This window comes from Danio rerio, chromosome 4, assembly GCF_052040795.2.
Source record: "Danio rerio strain M-AB ecotype USA chromosome 4, GRCz13ab, whole genome shotgun sequence".
In the NCBI taxonomy this organism is placed as follows: domain Eukaryota; kingdom Metazoa; phylum Chordata; class Actinopteri; order Cypriniformes; family Danionidae; genus Danio; species Danio rerio.
In genome coordinates, this window is record NC_141024.2 from 38561756 (window position 1) to 38587043 (window position 25288).

Sequence of the window (25288 nt, forward strand, 5' to 3'; positions counted from 1 at the left end):
TTTGATATATTGAATATGTATGAAGACAGTTGTGCCTTGTCTACTAAAGAAAGAAAATTGATTGATTTATGTTTAATACAAGCAAGGCGTTGTATTGCTTTATGCTGTTAAAATGTTAATCGCCCCTCTATTGGATTTTGGTTGAGAAACCTTATAACATGCTTGGCTCTTGAAAAGCTCACATATATAATAAGGATAAAATCCTCTGAATTTTGTGACATCTGGGAGGTGTTTTTGTACTTTGTAAAAAACGGAGATATTGAAGAAGCTTCAGAAGTCTGAATTTGTGGGATGTTTATTGGTGCTTGATTTTATTTTTATTTATTTATTTATTATATTTTTTATGTATATGTGTAATTTATTATTTTATTTATTTATTTGCATTTTTTTATTATTATTTTTTTCCCTAAGCCTGTCTAGGGTAAGTTTTGGGTTCAATACTCAATAAAGACATGTTATACAAAAGTAATAGTTTGAATGCACTGCTTTTACATGTAATAAAACAGTAGTTTTCAAAATGTAGACAATATTTTCTTTTTGGAAATGAAAATGTTGTCTTCAAAAACAATTACGTTACATGTACATTATTACATTACAAAAGAGATAAAATAAAATTTAACTTATTCACTCTCAACTGGGACAAACATTGTTATTAATGATGTAATTATTTTATTGATGGCAGCCTGAATCTGACAGATAGAGGCAACAAAAGTAAAGGAAGCTAACAAAGGAAAGTCATACAGAAAACTGTCCCCAGAGGCAGTACTGGACAAGACCAAAGAAACTTAAATGAGCACCATGGAGATGTGATTAACAGAAAACATCTGCTGGGTTTCTTTGAAATCCAGTTTGGTGAATTTTGTGGCCAAACATTCAGGTGGGTGGCTGAAAATGCGAGCTGGAACCGAGGAATCATCAGGGTGAAAAGAGAGGTATAGCTGGGTATCATCAGCATAGCAGTGGTAGGAAAATCCATGTTTCTGGATGACTGGTCCTAAAGATGTTGTGTAGATGGAGAAGAGAAGTGGCCCAAGAACAGAGCCTTGAGATACCCCACTGTTTAGATGCTGTAGGTTGGACACCTCTCCCCTCCAAGACACCCTGAATGACCTGTCAGTGAGGTAAGATCTGAACCATTGTATAACAGTGCCCGCAACGCCCAGTGACTCGAGCGTAGATAGCAGGATCTGGTGGTTGACAGTGTCAAAAGCAGCTGACAAATCCAGCAAGATGAGGACTGATGATTTAGAGTCTGCTTTAGCCAGTCTGAGATCCTCCACGACCGAGAGCAGGGCAGTCTCAGTTGAATGGCCTTTCTTAAAGCCAGATTGCCAGCTTAACTAGACTAAAAGCTTACCTCTTGAAAATGTAGCAAGCTAAGCTAAAAACTCCTTGGCAAAAGTAGTGTAGCTACATCCAAGTTATTTTTACAATATTCATATTTAAATCGAAGCAACTTAAATCCAAGTCAATCATATCTTAGTGATCAATAAAACTGTCAATGAAAAATGATTCAGTTCAGTTATTTACTGTAAATATTATGTTGTACCAAACAGAAACAAATTATGTTATATAACAGCAAAAACTAAAATCCAATAAAACCAGGTTACACAAATAAAATACTATAGTTATTTATAGTAAAGGGAAATACTCTGCAATAAGCATTATATTGTATATATTTTTACAACTTTTCATTAATGAATTACACCCTAATCTAATCTCTCTGTCATCTTTTAATCAAGCAAGTTTCTCGTGTCAGCCCAATGATTGTTTGGCTACATCTCCAACCAGAGCAAGAGGTGGCAGTAACGCATCAAAAACTTTGTTATCGACCACCGTAAAACAGGAAGAAGAAGAAAATGTCATTCTTCTAATGTAGAAACTTCTTTGTTATTGATCGGTAAAGCTGTTTCAGTAACCGAAGAGGCCTCCGGTGCACAGAACTGCACAATAGGTGGTTGGCGCTGACAAGCAGTAATACACACGGTGTGTTTGGCAACCCCCCATATGGGAGTCCAGGGCCGTAACATCCACTATCTCTAACGTTAGCTTAAAAGATTTCCGGCATCAAAAGCAGTAGGCGTTGCGGTCATTTCCTGGCACAGGCTTAACCCAAACTCAATTCGGATTCCTTGGCCACAGCGACACTTTCCCATTTTAGCCGACAAACCGGGCTAGTGACTATCTTGTTCTGTACCTCACCTCAAGTAACCATATGACGGGTGCGCACACTTTCGCGATTTCTGCTATAACGTGGAGGTAGAGGTGCACTCAACGTTACGCTGCATTAATTTTAAAATAGCCTACATTAGTAACAGTTCATTTTGTTACGGTATAAACTTAATCCTAGGAAAGGCAAAAAAATGCATAAAATTAAGACCTTTGTAACAAAATTCAAGACGTTGTATACCAAATTCAAGGCTTTAAGGCCTTAAATTGAGATTATCAAATTTAAGACTTTTTCAATGCTTTTAAGACCCCACGGGTACTCTGGACATGGACCTTCAGCATGCAGTGGGACAGTTTGCTGCTGAGTGTGATATGGCAGAGAAAGAAACAGCACCTCGAAGTCAGAAACCATAATGCTTGAATGGAAAACAGTGGCCACCTCCAGTTTGGCAGAGAGTCCTTACCCCAAATAGAGTGTCTGATTTTTTTTTGCCATGAGGAATGTAATATGAGATTAAAAGATGGATCAGTGCAGCGGCAGCAGTAATAATAATAATAATTCCTTACATTTATATAGCGCTTTTCTGGGCACTCAAAGCGCTTTACACAATGGGGGGGTTCTCCTCCACCACTTCACCAGTGTGTAGCATCCACCTGGATGACACGACGGCAGCCATTTTGCGCCAGCCCACACATGATGAAGCCAATTGAATATGGCCATGATGGACAGAGACCCCTACTCTTTTTTTTTACATTTTTAACAACCACACGTTAAACATCTTAAGACGGTGCTCACTGAGCAGTATAGCATCCCCGTCACTCAAACACACAGACCAAAGGTTGGGCGCCCCCTGCTGGCCTCACTAACACTACTTCCGGCAGCAACCTAGCTTTCCCATGTGGTCTCCCATTTAGGTACTGACCGGGCACAGCCCTGTTTAGCTTCAGTGGGCGGCCATGTGAGAGTTGCAGAGAGCTAGCTGCCAGCTGGTAATGGAGTTAATGTGATTGTCTGTTGTGGTGAAGGAGCTGAGACGAAAGGTAATCTAAGTACCTACTGTCACCCATGGTCATGACTGAAAGGACAAGATCTCGGATACAACCGGACACATTTTACAAAGTGTTTTGACCCGCTTGTTTGAGTTGCAGCACAAAAGAGAGATGAGCCAACAAAATAACCTGAATGCAAATTATTTATTATAAAATGCAACTCATAGAACAATCAATCAATGCAACCAACAAATGTTTAGGGATACTAATGAAGATAAAGAACTTAGGATATAATCACAACAACACTTTAACTACATGATATAAGTAATGCAAAACAAAACCATAAGGTTAAAGAGCATATTGTAGGTTAAAAAACTGTTTTAAAAAAAAGTAGAATCGTTTGTGAAAATACTCTATAATACCATAAAATACCATATTAAAATGTTTTACGAAGTGCAAGGGCACAAATTTGAAAGAAAATGTGTCTGTTTTCCCACTTCCGCTTTTTTTTCTAACCACCCCGGTGACGTCAGTGCAGGGACTTATCTGACAGACGCGCACTGTTTACAGTGGGGCAGAGGAGCTAATAGCAGAACTGGTTGTTAGTTTTGGCGTAATTTATCATCATCGTGGTATATTATTGCGTTTATGGAAACTGTACAAACTCCAGCCTGTCAACAGATCAAGTCCACAAGTTTCCTCTTGCTATTTTGGTTCGTGAAATGGGATGAATCCGATAAGAGTGATAGCTGGCGCGAACGGCGAGAAACACTCCTGGATCAGTCGGAGATGCAGCTCGGTGAGCTGTACACGGTAAGACAACTCGTTTTTCGTTTATGTTTTTCAACTTTCAAGTCTGTACGCATTATTATTTGAGTAATTTGAAGCAACGTGATGTGTTTACTTTGGAGTAGCCGATAGCACGGCTGCTAGCTTGTGTAAGATTAAAAATATGTTCAGATAGATGGCAGTTAAAGTGTGGAATCTGCGTTACTGTTCGAAATGTTAGATTTACTTGGATCTTCATCTTTGTACATTCTGATTGGCTGAATGCCAGGTTGGTTGTTACATTTGTAAGCGCTGACTGGTGAAAAAGAAGTAAAGACAGGTCACGTTTCACAAGCCGTCTCCGGTGATTTATTTTATTTACTTTGAGAGTGAGTCACGCAAAATACTCGAACCCTATATTACATTTGGTGGCAGCTGGGTTATTTTTGCATTTTTGGCGCTTTTCGCGGAGTTTTATTAGCGTGACTGCCGCGAAATTGGCACCATTTGGACTTTGCTCTCCGATTGTGTCACCGGATTTATGAAGTGATAATTGTGTAAATATTCGGAAGAACAACCACACGACTTGCCACACAAGGGTGAGATACAAACAAATGAACAGAAAGTATGTCTGAGACTGAGTCTGCTGCTGCTGCTGCTGCCAGCTCTTCTGCCAATTCATCCTCTAGTTCATCCAGTGCTAGTGGCAGCGTAAACCAGCAGCCACTGGCACCTTTTGTGGCAGGCAATTTACACATTGAACTTCCAGCTGCATTTAAAGGGGATGGCACTGAATCATTTTCTAGTTGGGCTCGTCGTTTTGAAGTGGCTGTTAGAGCAATGACACCACAAGGAACAGATTTGATGAACATGTTATCATCCGTGTTGCCAACACGGCTATCTGATGCTGCCTTTTTGTATTGGGACAGCCTTCCAACTCCTGTAAAGACTAACTACAACACAGTGACAGAGAGACTAAAGCATGTTTTTGGGCTTCAACAGTCATTGCCATTTTTCCAAACTCATGTGAATGCTCGCCCTCGGAAAATTGGTGAAAGTTTAGAAGTATTCAGCGCTGATATTACTCGTCTTGTCCTAGAGGCTTTTCCTGACTATGATATTATTGCCCAGGAAGGTGAAAAGTTTAGACGTTTTGTGGCTGGATTGGACCCAGCTTTACAAGCAAAAATTCATGAACAAGGTGCAACAGATATGGATCAAGCCCTTATAGTTGCATGTCGCTGTGAACGGGCCCGTGCAGCTATGCAACTTCATGCAGGGTCAATTCAGTCTACACAAAATCAAAATCAAGTGGCCGCTGTGCAGTCTCATCATACTGAGGGAAAGTTACTTCATGCTGTGGAGCAATTAACAATAACTGTGAATGAACTGAAAAATGATGTACGCCAGCTACAAGAGAAAAATGCTCATCTCACACACTGTTTGGAGTTCTGGGAGAGAAACAAAATTCCTTCAGTAAAGCAACAGCCTAGAGTGACACGTAGCCCTTCACCAACATATCATAATCCACAACATCAGTCTGATAATGCTCAGTCATCTAAGAGCTGGCGAAAGGATGCTGCAGTGTCAACTGATTGGCGTCGCACGATGACAGGGGACAGTGACAACTCATGGGGAGGTGACAAAGTTAGACCTTATTACTCATCAGAAAGGGCTTCAAACTTTTCAGACCGCAGGTATCGTAATGACGAATATAGACGGGCTCGCAGCCCTAGCCCAGTTCGTCGGTGGAGTAGAGATGAGAGCCCCCAGAGCCGACGCGTTGTACGCTTTCAGTCCCCTGACAGCCAACACCCATACAAACAACAGGGAAACTTCCACTAGCTGATGTTGAGGGGCAAACATCAGCTTCAACCTCCCTGCCTCACACCGATTTTACAGTTAGTAAAAACTATGAGCACATACAAAGTCCCAACAAAGTGTCAGCAAATATTTTGGCAATTGTGGAAGGAGTTGAGGTCTCTGCTCTTGTGGACACTGGCTCTACTATTTCTATTGTTGGGGAAGACTTTCGAAATTCTCATCCCATGTTGAGAAAACGCCCCATAAAAACTTCCATGGTGCTTGCACGCTCTGTCACTGGACAATGTCTGGACACTTTAGGAGTTTTAGTTTTGGGCCTGAGACTTGGCACAGAGTTACTGCAGCATGATTTCCAGGTTGTTAGGGGTGCACACCATCCTATTATTTTGGGCTGGGACTTCTTACAAAAGCATCATGCTCTGATTGATGTGACAAATGAGAAAATGTCCTTATGGAATTTTGAGCTTCCCTTGCTCTCTACAGGTCATGAAGCTGCAGCCTGTTGCAATGTTTCTGTGCTTGCATCTACCAAACTACCGCCATGGAGTGAAACGGTTATCACAGCATGTGTTGCGGGAGCAACAGCTGTTTCTCCTGTGCCAACAGCCTACACAGGTGTCCTGGAACCCAACACGGCTAGTAATGTGGCTGTTGCACACACCCTCAGCGAGGTTCGGAATGGTCTGACTACAGTGCGGGTTTTGAATACCACAGAGGAAGACATCGAAATCCATGCAGGCCAGCACCTGGGTGAGTTTCAATTTCTTTCTGCTCTTGACTCAACAGTTTTGGAGGGAGAATGTTGTAATATTCTATCTGATCCTTCGGCCGCTACCCCCTCTGTATCCATTGATAATTCAGATCTGTCGGCATCCCAAGTTGAATCCCTAACAGCGCTGTTGACTAAGTACTGTGATATTTTTAGTAAGGATTCTGATGACAGAGGGAGAACAGGCATGATTAAACATCGAATTCGGACGGGGGAAGCCCTGCCAATCAAACAAAGGCCTTACCGTGTTACCCCTGAACAAAGACAAGAAATACAGCAACAGGTGACAAAACTTTTAAAAGCAGATGTCATTGAAGAAAGCTATAGCCCATGGGCAGCGCCTGTAGTGTTGGTGCGTAAAAGGGATGGAACATGGCGATTTTGCTTAGATTACAGGAAGTTAAATTCAGTAACCGTGAAAGACTCTCATCCTCTACCTAGAGTTGATGATGCTTTGGATGCTTTGTCAGGATCTGCTTGGTTCTCCACAATAGACCTTCAGCATGGTTATTGGCAAGTGGAACTGGCAAAAGAAGATCGTGAAAAAACCGCATTCACCACAGGTGATGGGCTGTACCATTTTAAAGTTATGCCGATGGGTTTGACAAATGCTCCAGCAACCTTTCAAAGGTTGATGGAAATGGTGCTTCGTGGTCTGCCATGGAAAACATGTTTGGTGTATTTGGACGATGTCCTTATTTTCAGTAAGACATTTAATGATCACCTCCAGCAATTGGAGGAAGTGTTCACCAGATTCAAGTCCTGTGGGTTAAAACTCAATCCCTCCAAATGCTCTCTTGCCAAAAGGGAGGTTCAGTTCTTGGGCCACATTGTATCTAAAGACGGGATAAAACCTGATCCAAGGAATGTTCAAAGTGTCCAAGATTGGCCTGTACCACGCTCACCTACTGAAGTGAGGTCATTTTTGGGATTATGCTCTTACTATAGGAAATTTATAAAAGATTTTGCTCAGCATGCAGTCCCTCTCCATAAATTGACAGAAAAAAATGCTAGATTCAGTTGGACAGTTGAATGTAATGAGGCATTTACCTATTTGAAACATGCCCTATCTCACCCACCTATCGTTTCTTTCCCAGATTTTCATCAACCGTTTCTTCTGTACACAGATGCCTCTGCATCTGCTATTGGAGCTGTTTTAGCCCAGGAAAAGGGGACTCAAGAAACAGTGATCGCATATGCCAGTCATGTCCTCACAAAAGCTGAAAGGAAGTGGTCCACGTATGATAGGGAACTCTGGGCCATTGTGTGGGCTGTGAGACATTTCCGCCACTATCTGTATAAGCAGCATTTCTTCATCATTACGGACCACAAACCTCTCATGGGGTTAAGGAAAATACCAATTGACAGCGATCGCACTGGGAGAAGAGCCCGCTGGGCCCTTGAATTGGATCCATTTGAATGGACGGTCATACACCGAAAAGGACTAAAACATGCAAATGCTGACGCCCTATCACGTCGTCAAGCATCGGATTCAGCTATGGAAATCCCAGCCTCGTCTTCAGGTGAGGCTAATGTTGGCTCTCCAGTATCTAAATCTGACAGTGGTTACTTATCTGCTGCACAGGGATCCAAAGTCTTGGGTCCATCAGTCAGTATAACCCATGTTTCACCAACCTTATCTGCCTGTGTGAATCAAGAGATGGAGAGAACTCCATCTCTTATGCTACAAATGGCTACTTCTGAATCAAGTTTTATAGAGCACCAAAAACAGGATCCAGTTTTAAAGGAAGTAATAAGTTGGAAACTAAAGGGGTTAAGGCCACCATACAGAAAGATAAGCAAACGGTCACAGGAGGAGAGGATTTTCTGGAAAGAATTCACAAGGCTCACGCTACATAATGGTCTTCTCTGTCGAGAAATCGTCAATTCAAGTACGAAGTCTGTGACTTGTCAGGTCATTGTACCTCAAACTTTAAGGAAACAAGTCCTTCAATCTCTCCACGGCAATCCCATTGCTGGACATCTGTCAGCAGAAAAAGTTGTGAAACAGGCACAACAGCTCTGCTTCTGGCCTTTCATGTCCCGGGACATATATGAGTGGTGTAAGAAATGCGTTCCTTGTGATGCCCGACGCACCCCAATTCCTCGTCAAAAAGCACCTATGAAAACAATAACAGCAACTGCACCTTTTCAGAAAGTGGCTGCGGACATTCTTGAACTTCCTGTTACAAGTCGCGGAAATCGATATGTTCTTGTTGTGCAAGACTATTTTTCGAAATATGTTAATCTTTATGCTATTTCTGACCAGAGGGCTACCACAGTGGCAAAGTGTCTGTTTGAAAATTTTGTCTGTGAACATGGAATTCCAGAGGTCTTACACACAGATCAAGGGCGACAATTTGAATCTGAGCTAATTCAAAATCTCTGTCAACTGGTGGGCATTCAGAAGACCAGGACTAGCCCCTACCATCCACAATGTGATGGTATGGTTGAGCGTTTCAATAGAACTCTTATTGACCAGTTGACGAAGATTTTGCAGCAACAGCAAGGAGAATGGGATGATTATCTCAGACAGGTAGCTTTAGCATATAATACCAGTCCCCATTCATCGACCGGCTTTACTCCCTTTTTCCTGACACATGGTCGGGAAGCCAGATTGCCAGCTAATTTACTGTTGCCAAAGAGTTCACCGCAATCTCCAACCAAGTCAGTCCCTGAGTATGCTGTAGATATGATCAGTAAACTTGAAGATGTATTTACAGCTGTTGCCCAAAACAGTGAACATGCCTATCATCAACAGAAGCGACATTATGATAGGAATCTGAATTTTACCCCATATCAAGAGGGAGATCTTGTTTGGCTGCATGACCCAACCACAGTAAGACAGAAACTTACACCTCACTGGAAAGGACCCTTTGAAATTGTGGAATGTTTGGAGTCAGAGAGGGATGTGGGTGTCACATACAAAATCCACTATCTTCTGGATGATCCAGAAAAATGTCAAATTGTTCATTACAACCGACTGAGACCATATTGTGCACCAGTTCCTCAAAAACCGCAGCAAACTACCCTCTCTGCTTCGTATCCTTCCCCATCCTTGACCGCTCTATCAGGTGCGTTACCTTTCAAACCACCACAATTTGCACGGTGCACACCTAACTTAACATCAGAAGACCAAATCCTCCCACAGGCACCCCTTCCTCTTCAAGTGCCTTCTTCCTCAGTGGACCCAGCCAGTGTTACGTCCACACCTAATCAGAGTTCAAGTTCAGCTCCAATGACATGTCTAGGCCGGCGTCCAGTTAAACTACCTGGATATTTAAGAGATTATCTTTTGACATAAGGGACTCTAAAAAGCTACTTTAACAGGTAGTTTCTTTCTTTTTTCTTTTCTTCTGTTTTTCTTTAATTTTGTAACTCTAAAGAAACGAGGACGTTTCTTAAGTGGGTGGAAAAAGAAATGTAAGATTAAAAATATGTTCAGATAGATGGCAGTTAAAGTGTGGAATCTGCGTTACTGTTCGAAATGTTAGATTTACTTGGATCTTCATCTTTGTACATTCTGATTATGCCAGGTTGGTTGTTACATTTGTAAGCGCTGACTGGTGAAAAAGAAGTAAAGACAGGTCACGTTTCACAAGCCGTCTCCGGTGATTTATTTTATTTACTTTGAGAGTGAGTCACGCAAAATACTCGAACCCTATATTACACTTGTATTGTTAAGCATATTAAATATACTTTTTTAAAACGTGTAAAAATGTACACATATGATAAGACGGCTAGTAGCATCAGTTTGCTAATATAATAAATGTCTTGTATAGTTACAGCGTTGTGACTTTGTTTGCTTTGGGGTGTGTTTATTAGACTTTGGGAGACAGATTATGACCCGGAGCTGAAGGCTTTCTCTCCACTGGCCTCTCGGTCAACTTCACTTTGGCTCACAGAGTAACCTCAACTAAGGTAAAGTGGATTTTATATTCGCACATTCGATTAGTGACAGCTTGTGTGACACACTCTCAGTATTGTTTACCATAGTACTTTTATTATAATGACTGAAATCACACGTAAATATGACTTAAAAACCACATTAGCACTATTAAACTGACAGTGAACAATGTTGTACTTTGATAGTCATTGGCTGCTAACATGATATTAGGGATTAGCAAATAATACTCTTCTAAAATTATATTATTAGGGAGAAAGTCAGAATGTGTGAATATAAAACCAATTTTACCTCAGACATTCACCTCGTTCATCGGGTAAAATATTATGACCCCTATCGTGAATTATTTGTGCATGGTATTATTTGATAACAAAAACTAGAAGGGCAAAGAATTACTACAATATTTCTATATAATGCAGGCAGGTAAACTCACACTATCTTTGATTTCCTTTTTTTTTTTTTAAATATTGAAAACGTGTAACTATTGACTTCCATATCTGTTTTTCCCACTATAGAAGTCAATGGTTACAGATTTTTAGCTTTCTTCAAAATATCTTGGTTTGTGATCAACAGAAGAAAGTCAATAAGGTTTGAAACCACTTGAAGGAAAAAAAATAAAATTCTGTACTGTCAATGAGGAAAAGCACTTTTTTATTTACATATGAGGAATATTCATCTTGTAGAAGAAAAACAAATAACATTCAAAAAATTGAAGTTTGTTCTTACATGCTCAACTTATAATGGGTACAGTCTACTGTATATGTGAGATGGTTTGCAGTTCACTATCCAGGGGTCTGCAAATGTGGTTGGGTTTTCTGTATTGTGTTATATTAAAAATCATATGGTGAATTTTAAAATATACATTATTAATAAACATGATTTAAACTTTTGCATTATTTCCCCAGAATATATGCATCAGCCCTCACTGCGTGTCTGACGGTGGACTACTGGAGTTCATCACAGGCTCGACGAGAATGCAAAAATGGCCACTACATTTGCTCTCCTTTCTAGATCCTTCCAGCGGGTTTACAAGGATGAGGCTGTCGGCATCTTTTTACAAAGCATTCAGAATTTAACACATATTAAAGACATGATGGTGTGGTACCCACATAAACGTTGGCCAACTTACTGAAAAATTATTTTAGGTTTACTTTTCAATGGGTCAGATGGTATATTTTCTTTTCAGTATACACACACACAGATACTTTTACATATATAAAGAGTACAAATGCTGGGTAGTAACACTGCTTATGATTTTGTGCTATATAAATAAAACTTGAACTTGAGTTGCATTTAGAATTTGAGCTTGAATTAGGGTTGAAGTTTATTTAATCATAAATGCAGATCAGATCTGTTGATCAAATCTTTGTAAATATTTTATACTGTAACAACTGTACTTGTCTTTTTATGGATGTAGCCTAAATGGGATCTGATACAGATAATCTTATACCCAATGAAAAAATGACAAAAAGACATATTTAAAAACGTTCGAGGTTACTAAAGTAACCCTTCGTTCCCCGAGGAGGGGAACGGAAGCACTATAAGTGGATGCTCTAAATCCACGTATGGGAGGTTCGGTTCAGAAGCTACTCGTCTGAAAGAGTATTGAACGGGCCAATTAAGAATGAATTGGCAGCGCAAGCCTGCGCAGGTGAGCGGCATATGCAATCAACTGAGTATATAAGCACGCCTGGCGCCAGCAGACGCTATCCTTTTTAAGCTGTAGAGACTTTTAACAGCTAAGGGACAGTCATTATGGCGATGGAGTATAGTGCTTCCGTTCCCCTCCTGGGAACGAAGAGTTACTTTAGTAACCTCGAACGTTCCCCTTCGGGGGAAACTCCAGCACTATAAGTGGATTTGATGTTCTAAATCCACGTATGGGAGCCCATTGAAAGCGCCATAATGACTGCACCTTACCAACACCCACCATGAGAGAGCGGTCAGGCAAGCGTGACCGCCTAGATCATGAGAGGCATGGTCCTCCAACGTGCCCTTGGCCCTAACTTATCCCACTTCAAAAGAAGTTTTACAGAATAGGTATCTTTTTTGGGAGTCGCTAGCATCTAGATAATTCTAGGAATAAACGACAGTACGTTGGGAAGCGTGCCATCCCAGTAGGGAGGACGCTGCGGAGACCATCCGCACCCAATAGGGGGAACAAATGGAATTACATATGGACTAACCCTGAAAGGGGTAGTGCGCATAAAAGGTGGTTAGCAGATAGGGAAAGCACGGGTCTGCCCAGGGGGGGAACTTAACCGTGGCGGAAAAGCATATGGGGATCACCAGCGGGGATCGGCTATAGCAGGCACCTATACCCAAAACGCGGGCTGACCAGCGGGTAGACCTACAACATAATGGGCCAGCAAGTGACTCCTCCGCTGAGTCAGTGCTGGGGGCCTCGGAGGAATCTGCAGGGCTCACCGAATGGGGAACTTACTGACAGACAGGAGGGTGCATATCTCTCCGTGTTAGGGAAAAAAGGCACCGCAAGCGTGTACAACACCTACCGAGTTGTTTCCTCAATCACCAAAGGTACCTAACACCCTTGAGGAAACCGGCTCCACTTGCAGATTATAAAATCTTGCAAATGTGTTGGGTGTCGCCCAGCCCGCAGCTCTACAAATGTCTGTTAAAGAAGCGCCGCGCGCACACGCCCAAGAGGATGCAACGCTCAGAGTGGAGTGCGCATGCACTCCCAGGGGGCTCGGCTGACCTCTGCTCAAATAAGCATATGAAATGGCCTCCACAATCCAGTGGGATAAACGTTGTTTAGACACGGCACTTCCCTGCTGCCGTCCGCCATAACAGACAAAGAGCTGCTCAGAAGATCTAAAGTTCTGAGTACGGTCCACATAAATGCACAGAGCGCGAACTGGACAAAGTAAGGACAGGGCTGGGTCTGCCTCCTCCGGCGGCAACGCTTGCAGGGTTACTACCTGATTTCTAAAGGGAGTGGTAGGAACTTTGGGCACATAACCCGGGCGGGGTCTCAGGATAACTGAGAAAATCCTGGCCCGAATTCCAGGCACGAGTCACTGACCGAAAATGCCTCCAGGTCCCCGACCCTCTTAATGGAGGCCAACGCGACCAGACCAGCAGACCAGCAGAGCTTGTCCCTGAGAAAGTAGGTCCTCTCTCAAAGGGATCTGCCAAGGGAGGGCCGTCGCGAGGAGGGAGAGCTCTGATAACCAGGTCCGGTTGGGCCAGAGGGGCGCAACTAACAGAACCTGCTCCTCGTCCTCCCTGACCTTGCACATTAACTGCGCGATCAGGCTCACTGGGGGAAACGCATACTTGCGTATGCCCCGAGGCCAGCTGTGGGCCAGTGCATCCGTGCCGAGAGAGCCCTCGGTCAGGGAATAAAACAACTGGCAATGAGCGTTCTCGGGGGAAGCAACAGATCGATCTAGGCCTCCCCGAATCGCGCCCATATCAGCTGGACAGACTCGGGGTGGAGTCTCCATTCTCCAGAGTGAATCTGCTGCCGTGAGAGCGCATCGGCTGCACGGTTGAGCATACCTGGGATGTGAATGGCACGCAGCGACTTCAGCCGCGGGTGACTCCAGAGGAGCAGACGGCGGGCAAGCTGAGACATGCGGCGAGAGCGCATACCCCCCATGCGGTTGATATACGCCGCCGCCGCCGTACTGTCCGACCTGACCAGCACGTGTTGCTGCTCCAGCGCCGGAGAAAAACGGCGGAGAGCAAGGAACACTGCCAACAGCTCTAGGCAATAGATGTGCCAATGCAGCTGGGCACCTACCCACAGGCCCGCAGCTGCATGCCCGCGACACACGGCTCCCCAGCCTGTGCTGAAAACATCTGTCGAAACAACAACATGACTGGACGCCTGTCCCAGAGGCACACCGGCCTGCAGGAACGAGGGGTCGTTCCATGGGCTGAGGGTGCGGCGACACAGCGCAGTAACAGAGACTCGGTGTGTGCCCGCATGCCATGCGCGTCTCGGAACTCGATCTTGAAGCCAGTGCTGAAGTGGTCTCATATGGAGCAATCCGAGCGGCGTGACAGCTGCAGCGGAAGCCATATGCCCCAGGAGACTCTGAAAATATTTCAGTGGGACCACTAACTTGCTGTCGAGCTCCCTCAGACAGTTCAGAGGCAGGCGAGCACGCTCTCCGGAGAGGCGCGCTACCATGGTGACCGAGTCCAGCTTCATCCCGAGAAAAGAGATCCTCTGCACCGGGGCGAGTTTGCTCTTTTCCCAGTTGACCTGCAACCCCAGTAGGCGGAGATGCCGGAGCACCTCGTCTCTGTGCGCAGTCAATTGCTCCCGAGAGTGGGCTAAAATCAGCCAGTCGTCGAGATAATTGAGTACGCGGATGCCCGCAAGCCGCAGAGGCGCTAGGGCACCCTCCGCGAGTTTGGTGAAGACCCGCGGAGACAGAGAGAGCCCGAAGGGGAGGACCTTGTACTGCCATGCTCGACCTTTGAACGCAAACTGTAGAAACTGACGGTGGCGTGGAAGAATGGAGACATGAAAATACGCGTCCTTCAGGTCTATGGCTGCAAACCAATCCTGAGGACGAACGCATCGGAGGATGCGCCTTTGCGTAAGCATTCTGAACGACAGCTTGTGAAGGCAGCGATTCAAAACGCGCAGATCTAGGATTGGCCGTGACCCACCGCTCTTTTTGGGTACGATGAAGTACGGGCTGTAAAACCCGCTCTCCATCTCGGCTGGAGGTACCGGCTCGATTGCACCCTTCACCAGGAGGGCAGCAATCTCCTCTCGCAAGACAGGGACGGACAGGGGATTGACCCTGGTGAAACTCACGCCCGTGAAGCTGGGAGGCCGTTTGGAGAACTGTAGTTCGTAGCCGAGTCTGATCGTGCGTATGAGCCACCGCGAGGGGCTGGCCCGCGCTAACCAGGCAGGCAGAGCCCTCGCTAATGACGTCATCGCAGCAATCGTTGACGTTGGAGGGGCAGCGCGGAGCGGGTGAGCTGATCCGGGGAGCGCGAGGGTCCCACAGAAGAGCTGGAGGAGAGCGATTCGCTCTGGCTCCGCACCCTGACTCCGGAGGGGGGGCTTGGGGGCTGGGAGAAGGGAGACCGTCCCCCCAGCACCCGTGAGCCGCTGGCGGAGCATGCAGACCTTGCGAGCTGAGAGACGGCGCGTCCCAGGCTGGCAGGGCCTGCAGTGCCCGTGAGCCACTGGCGGAGTGCACCGAACCTACGAGCTAGAGAGCTGAGCTCAAACTGGCAGATTTCGGGCTGTCACCTCCGGAGAAGTGGAAAAGTGCCCTTTCATTTCATGGCAGTAAAAAGTGCCGTTGGAAATGGCGCCCCGCCCTCCAGCAGGGAAAGAGCAAGTTCCCTCCTCTCCCGATGACCTGTCCCAGGGACGCTTCGCGGTCCGTTGCCAGACTTTGCGGCGTTCTGGGCAGGGGGAGTGGCCTGCTTCCGAGGTGCAGCTCTCGTAGGCGGGCGCCTTGGGCGAGGAGCAGGTATGGATGGCACGGCGGGCGGAGCGGGCTTACGGGGCCGCCGATTAGACATCACCCATCGGACTGCTCTCTCACTGCCTCGAATTCCTGGGTGAATTCGCAGACTGTGTCGCCGACCAGCTTGGGATATGGGCGAGTCAAGAAAGCAGACTTTGTCAACTTCGCGCATATCAACCAAGTTTTGTTAGAGGTAGGGTTTCTGGACCACTAATGTGGACATCGTCCTCCCCAAAGCACACGCAGTGGACTCAGTAGTTCGAAGAGCTTAGTCGGCTGTGGTGCGAAGCTCATAAGCCTGGTTTGGACCCACCCTCGTGCAGCTCGGCCGGTGCCTGTGCTTGGTAGCGCTGGTCGGTGGCTATCGCATGCAAGGCGGATGCAGCCTGATCCGTAGCTTTGTAAGCTCTAGCTCCGAGGGAGCCGAAAACTCACAGGCTTTGGATGGGAAACGAGGCAGACCCCGCCAAGAAGAGGCGCTGTGCGTATTAACCGCCATCGCACACTCAACCTGAGGAATCGCCACATACCCCCTGGCCGCTCCACCACCAAGAGTGGTGAGGGTGGAGGGACACGCAGCACGAGCAGAAAAAAGGTGCTCTTTAAGACCGCGTGAGCCTACTGTGCGTCGCCGGGAAGAAGGGAACGCCCCTCTAGTCGGTCTGGCCGCGGAGCTGGGGGATAAACCATCTCCAACCCACGGCCGAAGCAGCCTGGGAAAGCACGGCTAACACGTCCGTTTCAGTATCCATTTTGACAGCGCTCACCTGCCCGAAGGGGGCGAGTGGGTCCGGAACATCGTCGGACAATGAGAGCCCACCCTCCGATGCCGCGGAGGACATCTGATCTCCGGTGTCAGCGAGCGTGAGAGCTACCATCTGATTAGACAGATCACTCCCAGCGCCCGAAGCTTGGATGGAGCGCTTGGAGGAGCGAGAGGTCCGCGAGCCCTTAGGCGGCGGATTATCTCTCGCTGGAACCCTCAGATCTGCCCGAGCGCCCGCTGCAGAACAGGAGGCGACTGGGGTGGCTCGCTCTCTCACGAGAGTTTGCCACGATCTCAACTGCGCGACGGTCATGGCATCGTAGTGACGACATGAACCGCCCCCGAGCACCACATTAACATGCTGGACCCCCAAACATGTAATGCAGTGATCATGCCCATCATCCGGAGCCAGGAAACCCCCGCAACCAGAAACGCACAGTCGGAGCGCCGTCCTGAAAAGGACGTGCTGCACGACTGTGTTGCTCTTTTAGGATGCTTTGCAACAATACGCACTGCTCTGGAGGACCGGACACAAAGGGACGCCAGGCAAGGGAGAAACCCAGCTCGACCATCTGCCGCTGCGTGGACTCGCTCTGGACCGGGAGACACTCGTTCGCTCGAAGTGGCTGTAGACAGCAGGAGGAACCCTCATGAAGCTCGATCAGAAAAGTCTCTGAAGCGAAAAGGATAGCGTCTGCTGGCGCCAGGTGAGCTTATATACTCAGTAGATTGCATATGCCGCTCACCTGCACAGGCTTGCGCTGCCAGTTCATTCTTAATTGGCCCGTTCAATACTCTTTCAGACGAGTAGCTTCTGAACCGAACCTCCCATACGTGGATTTAGAACATCAAATCCACTTATAGTGCTGGAGTTCCCCCCGAAGGGGAACTTATTTTAATTGATATAGTATTTGATGTTGTTTTTATTTTAATACAGAAGCTCTGAAAACCTTTTGTAAAATTAATAGATTTTTCAGTACCTTGTTTACATGTTTCTGCATTATTCCAGACGTTCTGTGTTATTTGTGTTTTGTATTCACTTATCTACTATTAAAAATAGTGTCAATGTGGCATAACTGTGTTAAATGCTCATTAGTTTCTGTAACTGGTAAGTATTAATACTTATAGATGATCAATACTAGCTTTGCTGTTGCCAGATAAGATTTTGTTATCTTACATATCTCTCTGTAAGCCAACACTGGCCTCACCATAAACCTGCTCTGTTCTCCCTCACAAGAGTTAAATTACACTTCTCTGACTGCTGTTCTGTCTGCTGGTCTGTCCACAGGCTTATAATTGTATGGCTGTGGTCTGTCATTTGTGTGAGTCTCTCAGAATATCTTGGCAACCAAACGCACACCATGATCAGTTGTCTTCATAGTGTTTATATGCACAAAATCCCTGATCCGACGTCACTTCCGGTCTGGCGATTCAAACGCGGAAGTAAATTTCCGTGACTCCAAACGGCTTAATAATAAACTTTAACGTATATTTTAAAGAAAATCTAATTCTTACTTTACTCTTACACACATTGTCTCATTGGGGTGTCTAACCTGCAATATGCTCTTTAAATGTAAGTTGAGGTGATCGCAAGTTCACAACTGTGAGGTGATGTGCTCTACCGGCAGGATAATCTATATTATTTTGCTGTTTTTCATATGCGCACATTTAAGATTTGAGGTAATAACATTGCCATGATTGTCAAAGAAATCAAAACATTATTTTCACCCCAACGCAATTTAATCTGGCACTAAAGGCTAATAACTTAATTCTTATATTTGCTTATTTTAATTCTTATATTTGCTTTTTGAAGCCTATGACTTCTCACCATGTATCTTTTCTACAGCATAGAGTGTAAGAGCATGTCTATTACCAGAAAAACTAAATTAAAAGTATATTTTAATTGAACACATCACAGAACAGTCTGTTTAGCGTTGTTAAAAGGCAAAGCTGAATATCTGTGGTTAAAGTGCCACCCAGCGGTCAACTGGTGCTGGGGCATCAATTACCGCCGTCGCCGCGGTATGAATGGCGGCAAAAGGAACACATTGAAGTAGTAACATCTGTATATTAAGTATATCTCTCATTATTTCTTAATTTCACCTGTCTTTGTATACAATGCCAAAAATATTAGTAATTTATTAGATACAAATGAATAATTCGATGTCAGAGCTCTGGGTTATGAAACCCTAATGCAATACAAGAAATACGTTCGAGAGGTTCACAACTAACTTGCATTTCCTGACTCCAGCATATATACAAATCTGATATTAACAGGTGGAATTTGGTGTAACGTCACTTTTCAGTCATTCTGAAGTCCTTTGGCTCTTGTTCCCCACCACATACTTCCTCTTTTCTGAAACCATTCTCTGCATACCAGAACTGAACAATTACTTCTACTGAACTTCTACAAGCATCATGCTCCTTGTGACATGTCTAGACTTCGTATTAGACAGCAGTCTGGAACAAGGGCCCCCGCACTAAATTTATTCTTATTCTGCTATTTCACTCTTGACAGCAGTTCCTTCTAAAAGTATGCAGCACTGTAAAAAAGAGGAAATATGCCTGGTCAATATGGTATCATACAAAAGAAAAAGATTGATTAATCTTTTGTTAGTCTAAACATTTTTCTAATAAAAATAAAGACACAAAAGTAATACAAATAAATTCCTTTTTTCCCACAAGATACACTACAGCAGTTATTTTTTAATGTCAATTGTTTTTTTTGTTTTTTTTTAAGAAATGTTTTGTTAAATAAATAGTTAACATCTATATTTTGCTTGATTTGACACATTTAAAATTTGTGGATATGAAATAGTATTTTATTTAAATTTGGTAAATACTTAATTTGAGCTCTGAAAGGTTATGTGAAATTAAAACTAATTGTAATACAACACTATGAAACCATGGCCCATTTGCTCATACACGACACACAAAATGTGAAGTGAATGAGGAGGCATGTGGACATAACACAAAATATAAATCAAGTAATTTTAGCATGTCAAAGTCAAATTTATGCATAAAAAATATATTTTCCCAACAACACAAGTGTGGCTGGTGAAAATGGTGAGTGGCTAGTGATGATAAAAATCTACTAGCCACAGTGGCTGGTTATCAAAAAAGTTAATATCAAGCCCTTTTCACGTCTATATTTACACATATGTGGTTAATAGGATGCTGCTTTATATTCTTTTAACATGTAACTTTACTTAAATGTCCATTCTTTATATTTCAGATTACATTCCACTCCTGGCTGTAGCAGCACCAGATTTGGACAATTTATAAATCTAACATGCTCTTTGCCTGTGGATTCTCCTGTTTCTCAGTGGGTGTATTTAGGGGAATATTCCAATGTTTTAATGACAAACAATTTAATTATTTGCTTGGGCATAATAATAAACATTTTGCATTATAATACCATTATTTTCTTCTTCTGTGTATTTGCTGCCACTTAAAATGTATTTTGTGTATTTACAGAAGAACATGTATTTTAATAGTTAATTAGAAAAGGGGTTTATTATTATTTAATTTAGAACACAGTATTAAAGTGTAGGAGTAAAGTTCACTGCTGGAAACCCTGCTGCCAGTAATTTACCATTAAATTACAAGATACATTTTTACAGTGTAATCTTATACAGTATATGTACTCTAAGGCTCCCTCCCATATACTGCCAAACCGAAAGCTTGACTTGTCATTAGTTGGCTTGGTTCTTTGCTGAGGTAAGAAGACACGACACTGTTAGTGAAGCCAGTCAAAAAGGTCAGATTGTGTACCAGTTGCTCAAGATCGTCTGTAATTCTGCATGTAAGTTTTATCCTAATATTCTTATTTGTGGAAACGATGAAGGGATTTTATGTTTAAGTGTGATTTTAATGTCAGCTGTTGTACTGAAATTTGACTCCTCATGAATGCGCGTTACGCAGTTGAAGTTAAACACAGTTTTACTCACAACAGTTTATCAGAAAGCTTTCAAGCTATCAACATTTTTTCACAGTTGACAGCAAGAACAAACACAGAAGCTGATTGATAAGCAACACCTAAACTTATTTAAAAGAATTCAAAACACCAACTGGAAAACATTTAGGTGTTCAACTTTGTCTAACTGCATGACGTGCATGCATGAGGAGTCAGTTTTCAGTACAACAGCTGTCAGCCTCAAACACTTTTTAACCCTCAGCTGTCTCTGAATATTTCTAGCAATAACTTACTAAATAAATAAATAATCGTCTAAACCTGAATTTATATAATACGCATATATCAAATTTGAAACAGGGTCAGCGGCTGACTGTTTTCTCAAAGCTCTGCTAATGTCTGCATTGTTGTTTTAGCTGCAGTATGGCAGATGAGCGAGTAAAGGACTCTCTCTCAGAGAAACACAGGTATTGACTCTGTTTTTACACCATTATTTCAACACTTACTCTGAAGAACAAAGACCAACAACAATGCACTTATTTGTGTTGCTATTGCCTGATCAAATGATGGACAAAGCTTCAGTTTACAGCTTCAGCAAATGTGTTTAGATCATTCTAGATTACAGACAGCTTGATCTGGTGTCATATTTACCAGAGCTCAATATGTGTAACATTTGCTGTTTAAAGTCTTGCACAACATCAGAATTAAAGCTGCCTGCAGAACAGTTATAGCTTGTGCTTATAGAGGAGATCAGTGGCGGTACTAGACCAAAGTAACTGGGGGCGGGCAGGGGCACTTTGTACTTTTAGGGGGCACACTTTAACATACATCAAAAACTATTTAAATAAATATTAGAAAATAATTTTTATGCATCACTGCAGTCTTCATAAACATTCATTAATTTTCTTTTCGGCTTAGCCCCTTTATTCATCAGGGGTCACCACAGCGGAATAAACCACTAATTTATCCAGCATATGTTTTACGCAGTGGATGCCCTTCCAGCTGCAACCCATCACTGGGAAACACCCATACACTCATACACTATGGACAATTTAGCTTAACCAATTCACCTATAACACATTTCTTTGGACTGTGGGTGAAACCGGAGCACCCAGAGGAAACTGCACGCCAACATGGGGAGAACATGGAAACTCCACACAGAAATGCCAATGGACCCAGCTAGGGTTCGAACCAGAGACCTTCTTGCTGTGAGGCGATTGTGCTACTCACTGCGACATGATGCTGCCCTGTCTTCATAAATAAGCTAATCAAATAACTTAAACTCGAAAAAATCTTCCTTGTTCATTTATTTGACAAGTAACTTTGTATTGTAGGATAACACATTTCTAACATTTACACCTGTAAACTTTAAAAGATGCTGTTGAAGTCCATTTTTTGCCCTTCCATTAATTTAAAGTTTCCAAAGTGATCTAAATTAAACAAAGGAGATTTTCACAGTATTTCCTATGAAATACAAATAATTATTCTGGAATCATAATAAGTCTTATTTCGTATAGATTATTTCTTGAATAAAAGCAGTTTTACTTAAAAAAAGAAATAATTAAGTCAGTGTTATTAGCTTCCTTAAGAAATATTTACTGTATATTTTATTGATTGTCTACACAACAAACCAGTTATACAATAACTTGACTAATTATTCCAACTTTCCTAGTTAACATAACCTAATTAATCTTTAAATTACATTTTAATCAGAATCAAAGACTGTAGAATTTTTAAAGGGACTTTGTCTGAATACATCTATCTTGCTAAATAACTAGTAAAATGTTATGCATTGACTGTCACCATGGGAAAGATAAAAAAGTAGTTATTAGAAATTAGTTAATTAAACTATTGTTTAAAAACGTGTTGTAATAAATCATGTGTTGAAGACTCGTGCTTTATGTCACGACTGAAATCAAAAACGAATGAAGGCAAAACTAAACGAGTTAAATATTACTTTTACATGAGCATGACTGAAAACTAAACTAGATCAATGTGTTACATCTGTTCCCCTTCGGTTGGGGAACTCCAGTGCTATAAGTGGATTTGATGTTAAAATCCACGTATGGGAGGTTTCGGTTCAGAAGCCGCTTGTCTGAAAGAGTATTGAACGGGCCAATGAAGGCAATGAATTGGCAGCGTAAGCTTGCACAGGTGTGCTTCATTGCCAATTATCCCAGCATATAAGCACACCTGGTGCTAGCAAACGCCATCCTTTTCGCTTCAGAGACTTTTCTGATCAAGTTCATGAGGGTTCCTCTTGCTGCTACAGCAACGACGAGTGAACGAGTGTCTCCCAGTCCAGAGCGAGTCTGGCGTTTCTTTAGGTCCGGTCCTCCAGAGAGGTGCGTATAGTTGCAAACTTTCCTAAAAGAGCAACACAGTCATGCAGCACGTCCTTTTCAGGATGGCGCTCCGACTGTGTGTTTCTGGTTGCGGGGGTTTCCTGGCTCTGGATGATGGACACGATCACTGCATTACATGTTTGGGGGTCCAGCATGTTAATGTGGTGCTCGAGGGCGGTTCATGTCGTCATTGCCATGCCATGCATTGCCATGACCGTTGCGCAGTTGAGATCGCGGCTAACTTTCGTAAGAGAGCGAGCCACTCCTGCTCTGCAGCGGGCGCTCGGGCAGATTTGAGGGTTTCAGTGGGAGATAATCTGCCGCCTAAGGGCTCACAGACCTCTAGCTCCTCCAAGCGCTCCATCCAAGCTTCGGGTACTGGGAGTGATCCGTCTAATCAGATGGTAAATCTCACGCTGGATGACACCAGAGACCAGCAAGCGAGCGCCGTCAAAACAGATCCTGAAGCGGACATGTTAGCCGTGCTTTCCCGGGCTGCTTCGGCCGTTGGGTTGGAGATGGTTCATTCCCCAGCTCCGCGGCCGGACCGACTATATGGGTGTTACGTAGAGGATCAGAAGGTGAAGCCTTTGAAGCCTCTCGTCCCCTTCTTACCGGAGGTGCACAGTAGGCTCACGCAGTCTTGGAGGGCACCTTTCTCTGCCCGCGCTGCGTCTGCCTCCGCCCTCACCACCCTTGATCCCAGGGGGTATGAGGCGATCCCGCCAGTGGAGCGCGCCATCGCGCCATCTTTGTCTGCGTGGCGCCCCTACTTGAAACTCTTTCAGAGGCTCCTGAGGCAATGGCATCCGCTGCGGCTGTCACGCCACTCTAATTGCTTTATATGAGACCACTTCAGCACTGGCTTCTAGATCGAGTTCCAAAACGCGCATGGCATACGGGCTCACACAGAGTCTCGGTTACTGTGCTGTGTCGCCGCACCCTCAGGCCCTGGACAGTCGTCCAGTCATGTTGTTGTTTCAACAGATGCTTCCAACACGGGTTGGGGAGCCGTGTGTCGCGGGCATGCAGCTGCAGGCCTGTGGAAAGGTGCCCAGCTGCATTGGCATATCAATCGCCTAGAGCTGTTGGCAGTGTTCCTCACTCTCCACTGCTTTTTCCGGTATTGAAGCAGCAACATGTGCTGGTCAGGATGGACCGTACGGCGGCGGCAGTGTATATCAACCGCATGGGGGGGACGCGCTCTCGCCGCATGTCTCAGCTCGCCCGCCGTCTGGAGTCATCCGCGGCTGAAATCGATGCACGCCATTCAAATCCCAGGTATGCTCAACCGTGCAGCCGATGCGCTCTCACGCCAGCAAATTCACTCTGGAGAATGGAGACTCCACCCCGAGTCTGTCCAGCTGATATGGGCGCGATTCGGGAAGGCCCAGATCGATCTGTTTGCCTCTCCCGAGAACGCCCATTGCCAGTTGTTCTTTTCCCTGACTGAGGACTCTCTCGGCACGGATGCACTGGCCCACAGCTGGCCTCGGGGCACACGCAAGTATGCGTTTCCCCCAGTGAGCCTGCTCGTGCAGCTATTGTGCAAGGTTAGGGAGGACGAGGAACAGGTTCTGCTAGTTGCGCCCCTCTGGCCCAACCGGACCTGGATATCAGAGCTCTCCCTCCTCGCGATGGCCCTCCTCTGGCAGATCCCTTTGAGAGAGGACCTACTTTCTCAGGGACAGAGCTCCATCTGACACCCTCGCCCCGATCTTTGGAACCTCCACGTGTGGTCCCTAGATGCGAGGAAGACTTAGGTAACCTACCGTCTGCAGTGGTTGATACCATCTCTCAGGCTAGAGCCCCCTCCACGAGGCGCACCTACGCCCTGAAGTGGAGTCTTTTCACTGAATGGTGTGTCTCTCACTCTTGCGGGGCCTCTTTTTCCTTAACACGGAGAGATGTGCACCTTCCTGTCTGTCAGTAAAGTTCCCCGTTTGGTGAGCCCTGCAGATTCCTCCGAGGCCCCCAGCACCGAGGAGGGGAACGGAAGTGCAATACTCCGTCGCCATAATGACTGTCCCTTAGCCGTTTAAAAGTCACTTCAGCTTAAAAGGATGGCGTTTGCTAGCGCAAAGTGTGCTTATATGATGGGATAATTGGCAATGAGGCACACCTGCGCAAGCTTATGCTGCCAATTCATTGCTTTCATTGGTCCGTTCAATACTCTTTCAGACAAGCGGCTTCTGTACTGAAACCTCCCATACGTGGATTTTAACATCAAATTCACCTATAGCACTTCCGTTCCCCTCCTTGGGGAACGAAGGGTTACTTCTGTAACCTTGAACGTTCTCCGGTACTTGCCGACCGTTTCTAAGTTCAAGACTGCATTTCCGAAAGTAAAACTATGTACACTGAATTCT

The 25288-nt window shown here is 44.5% G+C and overlaps 2 protein-coding genes and 1 long non-coding RNA gene across 17 annotated transcripts in view; 2 read left to right on the top strand and 1 right to left on the bottom strand.

Moving 5' to 3' along the window:
• LOC137491092 (uncharacterized) overlaps positions 1 to 9942 on the top strand; it is a 52982-nt gene extending 43040 nt beyond the window's left edge. Inside the window, exon 4 of the mRNA XM_087248830.2 lies at positions 4037 to 9942. The gene's annotated coding sequence lies outside the window, so the exon portion shown is untranslated. The remainder of the gene's footprint in view (positions 1 to 4036) is intronic.
• Positions 9943 to 20352: 10410 nt separating this feature from the next.
• LOC137491075 (NLR family CARD domain-containing protein 3-like) overlaps positions 20353 to 25288 on the top strand; it is a 78115-nt gene continuing 73179 nt past the window's right edge. For all 15 annotated transcript variants that reach the window (XM_087248391.2, XM_087248395.2, XM_087248389.2 and 12 more), the window contains exons 1-2: positions 20353 to 20466; positions 20991 to 21041. The gene's annotated coding sequence lies outside the window, so the exon portion shown is untranslated. The remainder of the gene's footprint in view (positions 20467 to 20990; positions 21042 to 25288) is intronic.
• Positions 20839 to 25288, bottom strand: part of LOC148680309 (uncharacterized) — a 42100-nt gene continuing 37650 nt past the window's right edge. Inside the window, exon 3 of the long non-coding RNA XR_015942978.1 lies at positions 20839 to 23675. This is a non-coding gene — a long non-coding RNA (uncharacterized LOC148680309). The remainder of the gene's footprint in view (positions 23676 to 25288) is intronic.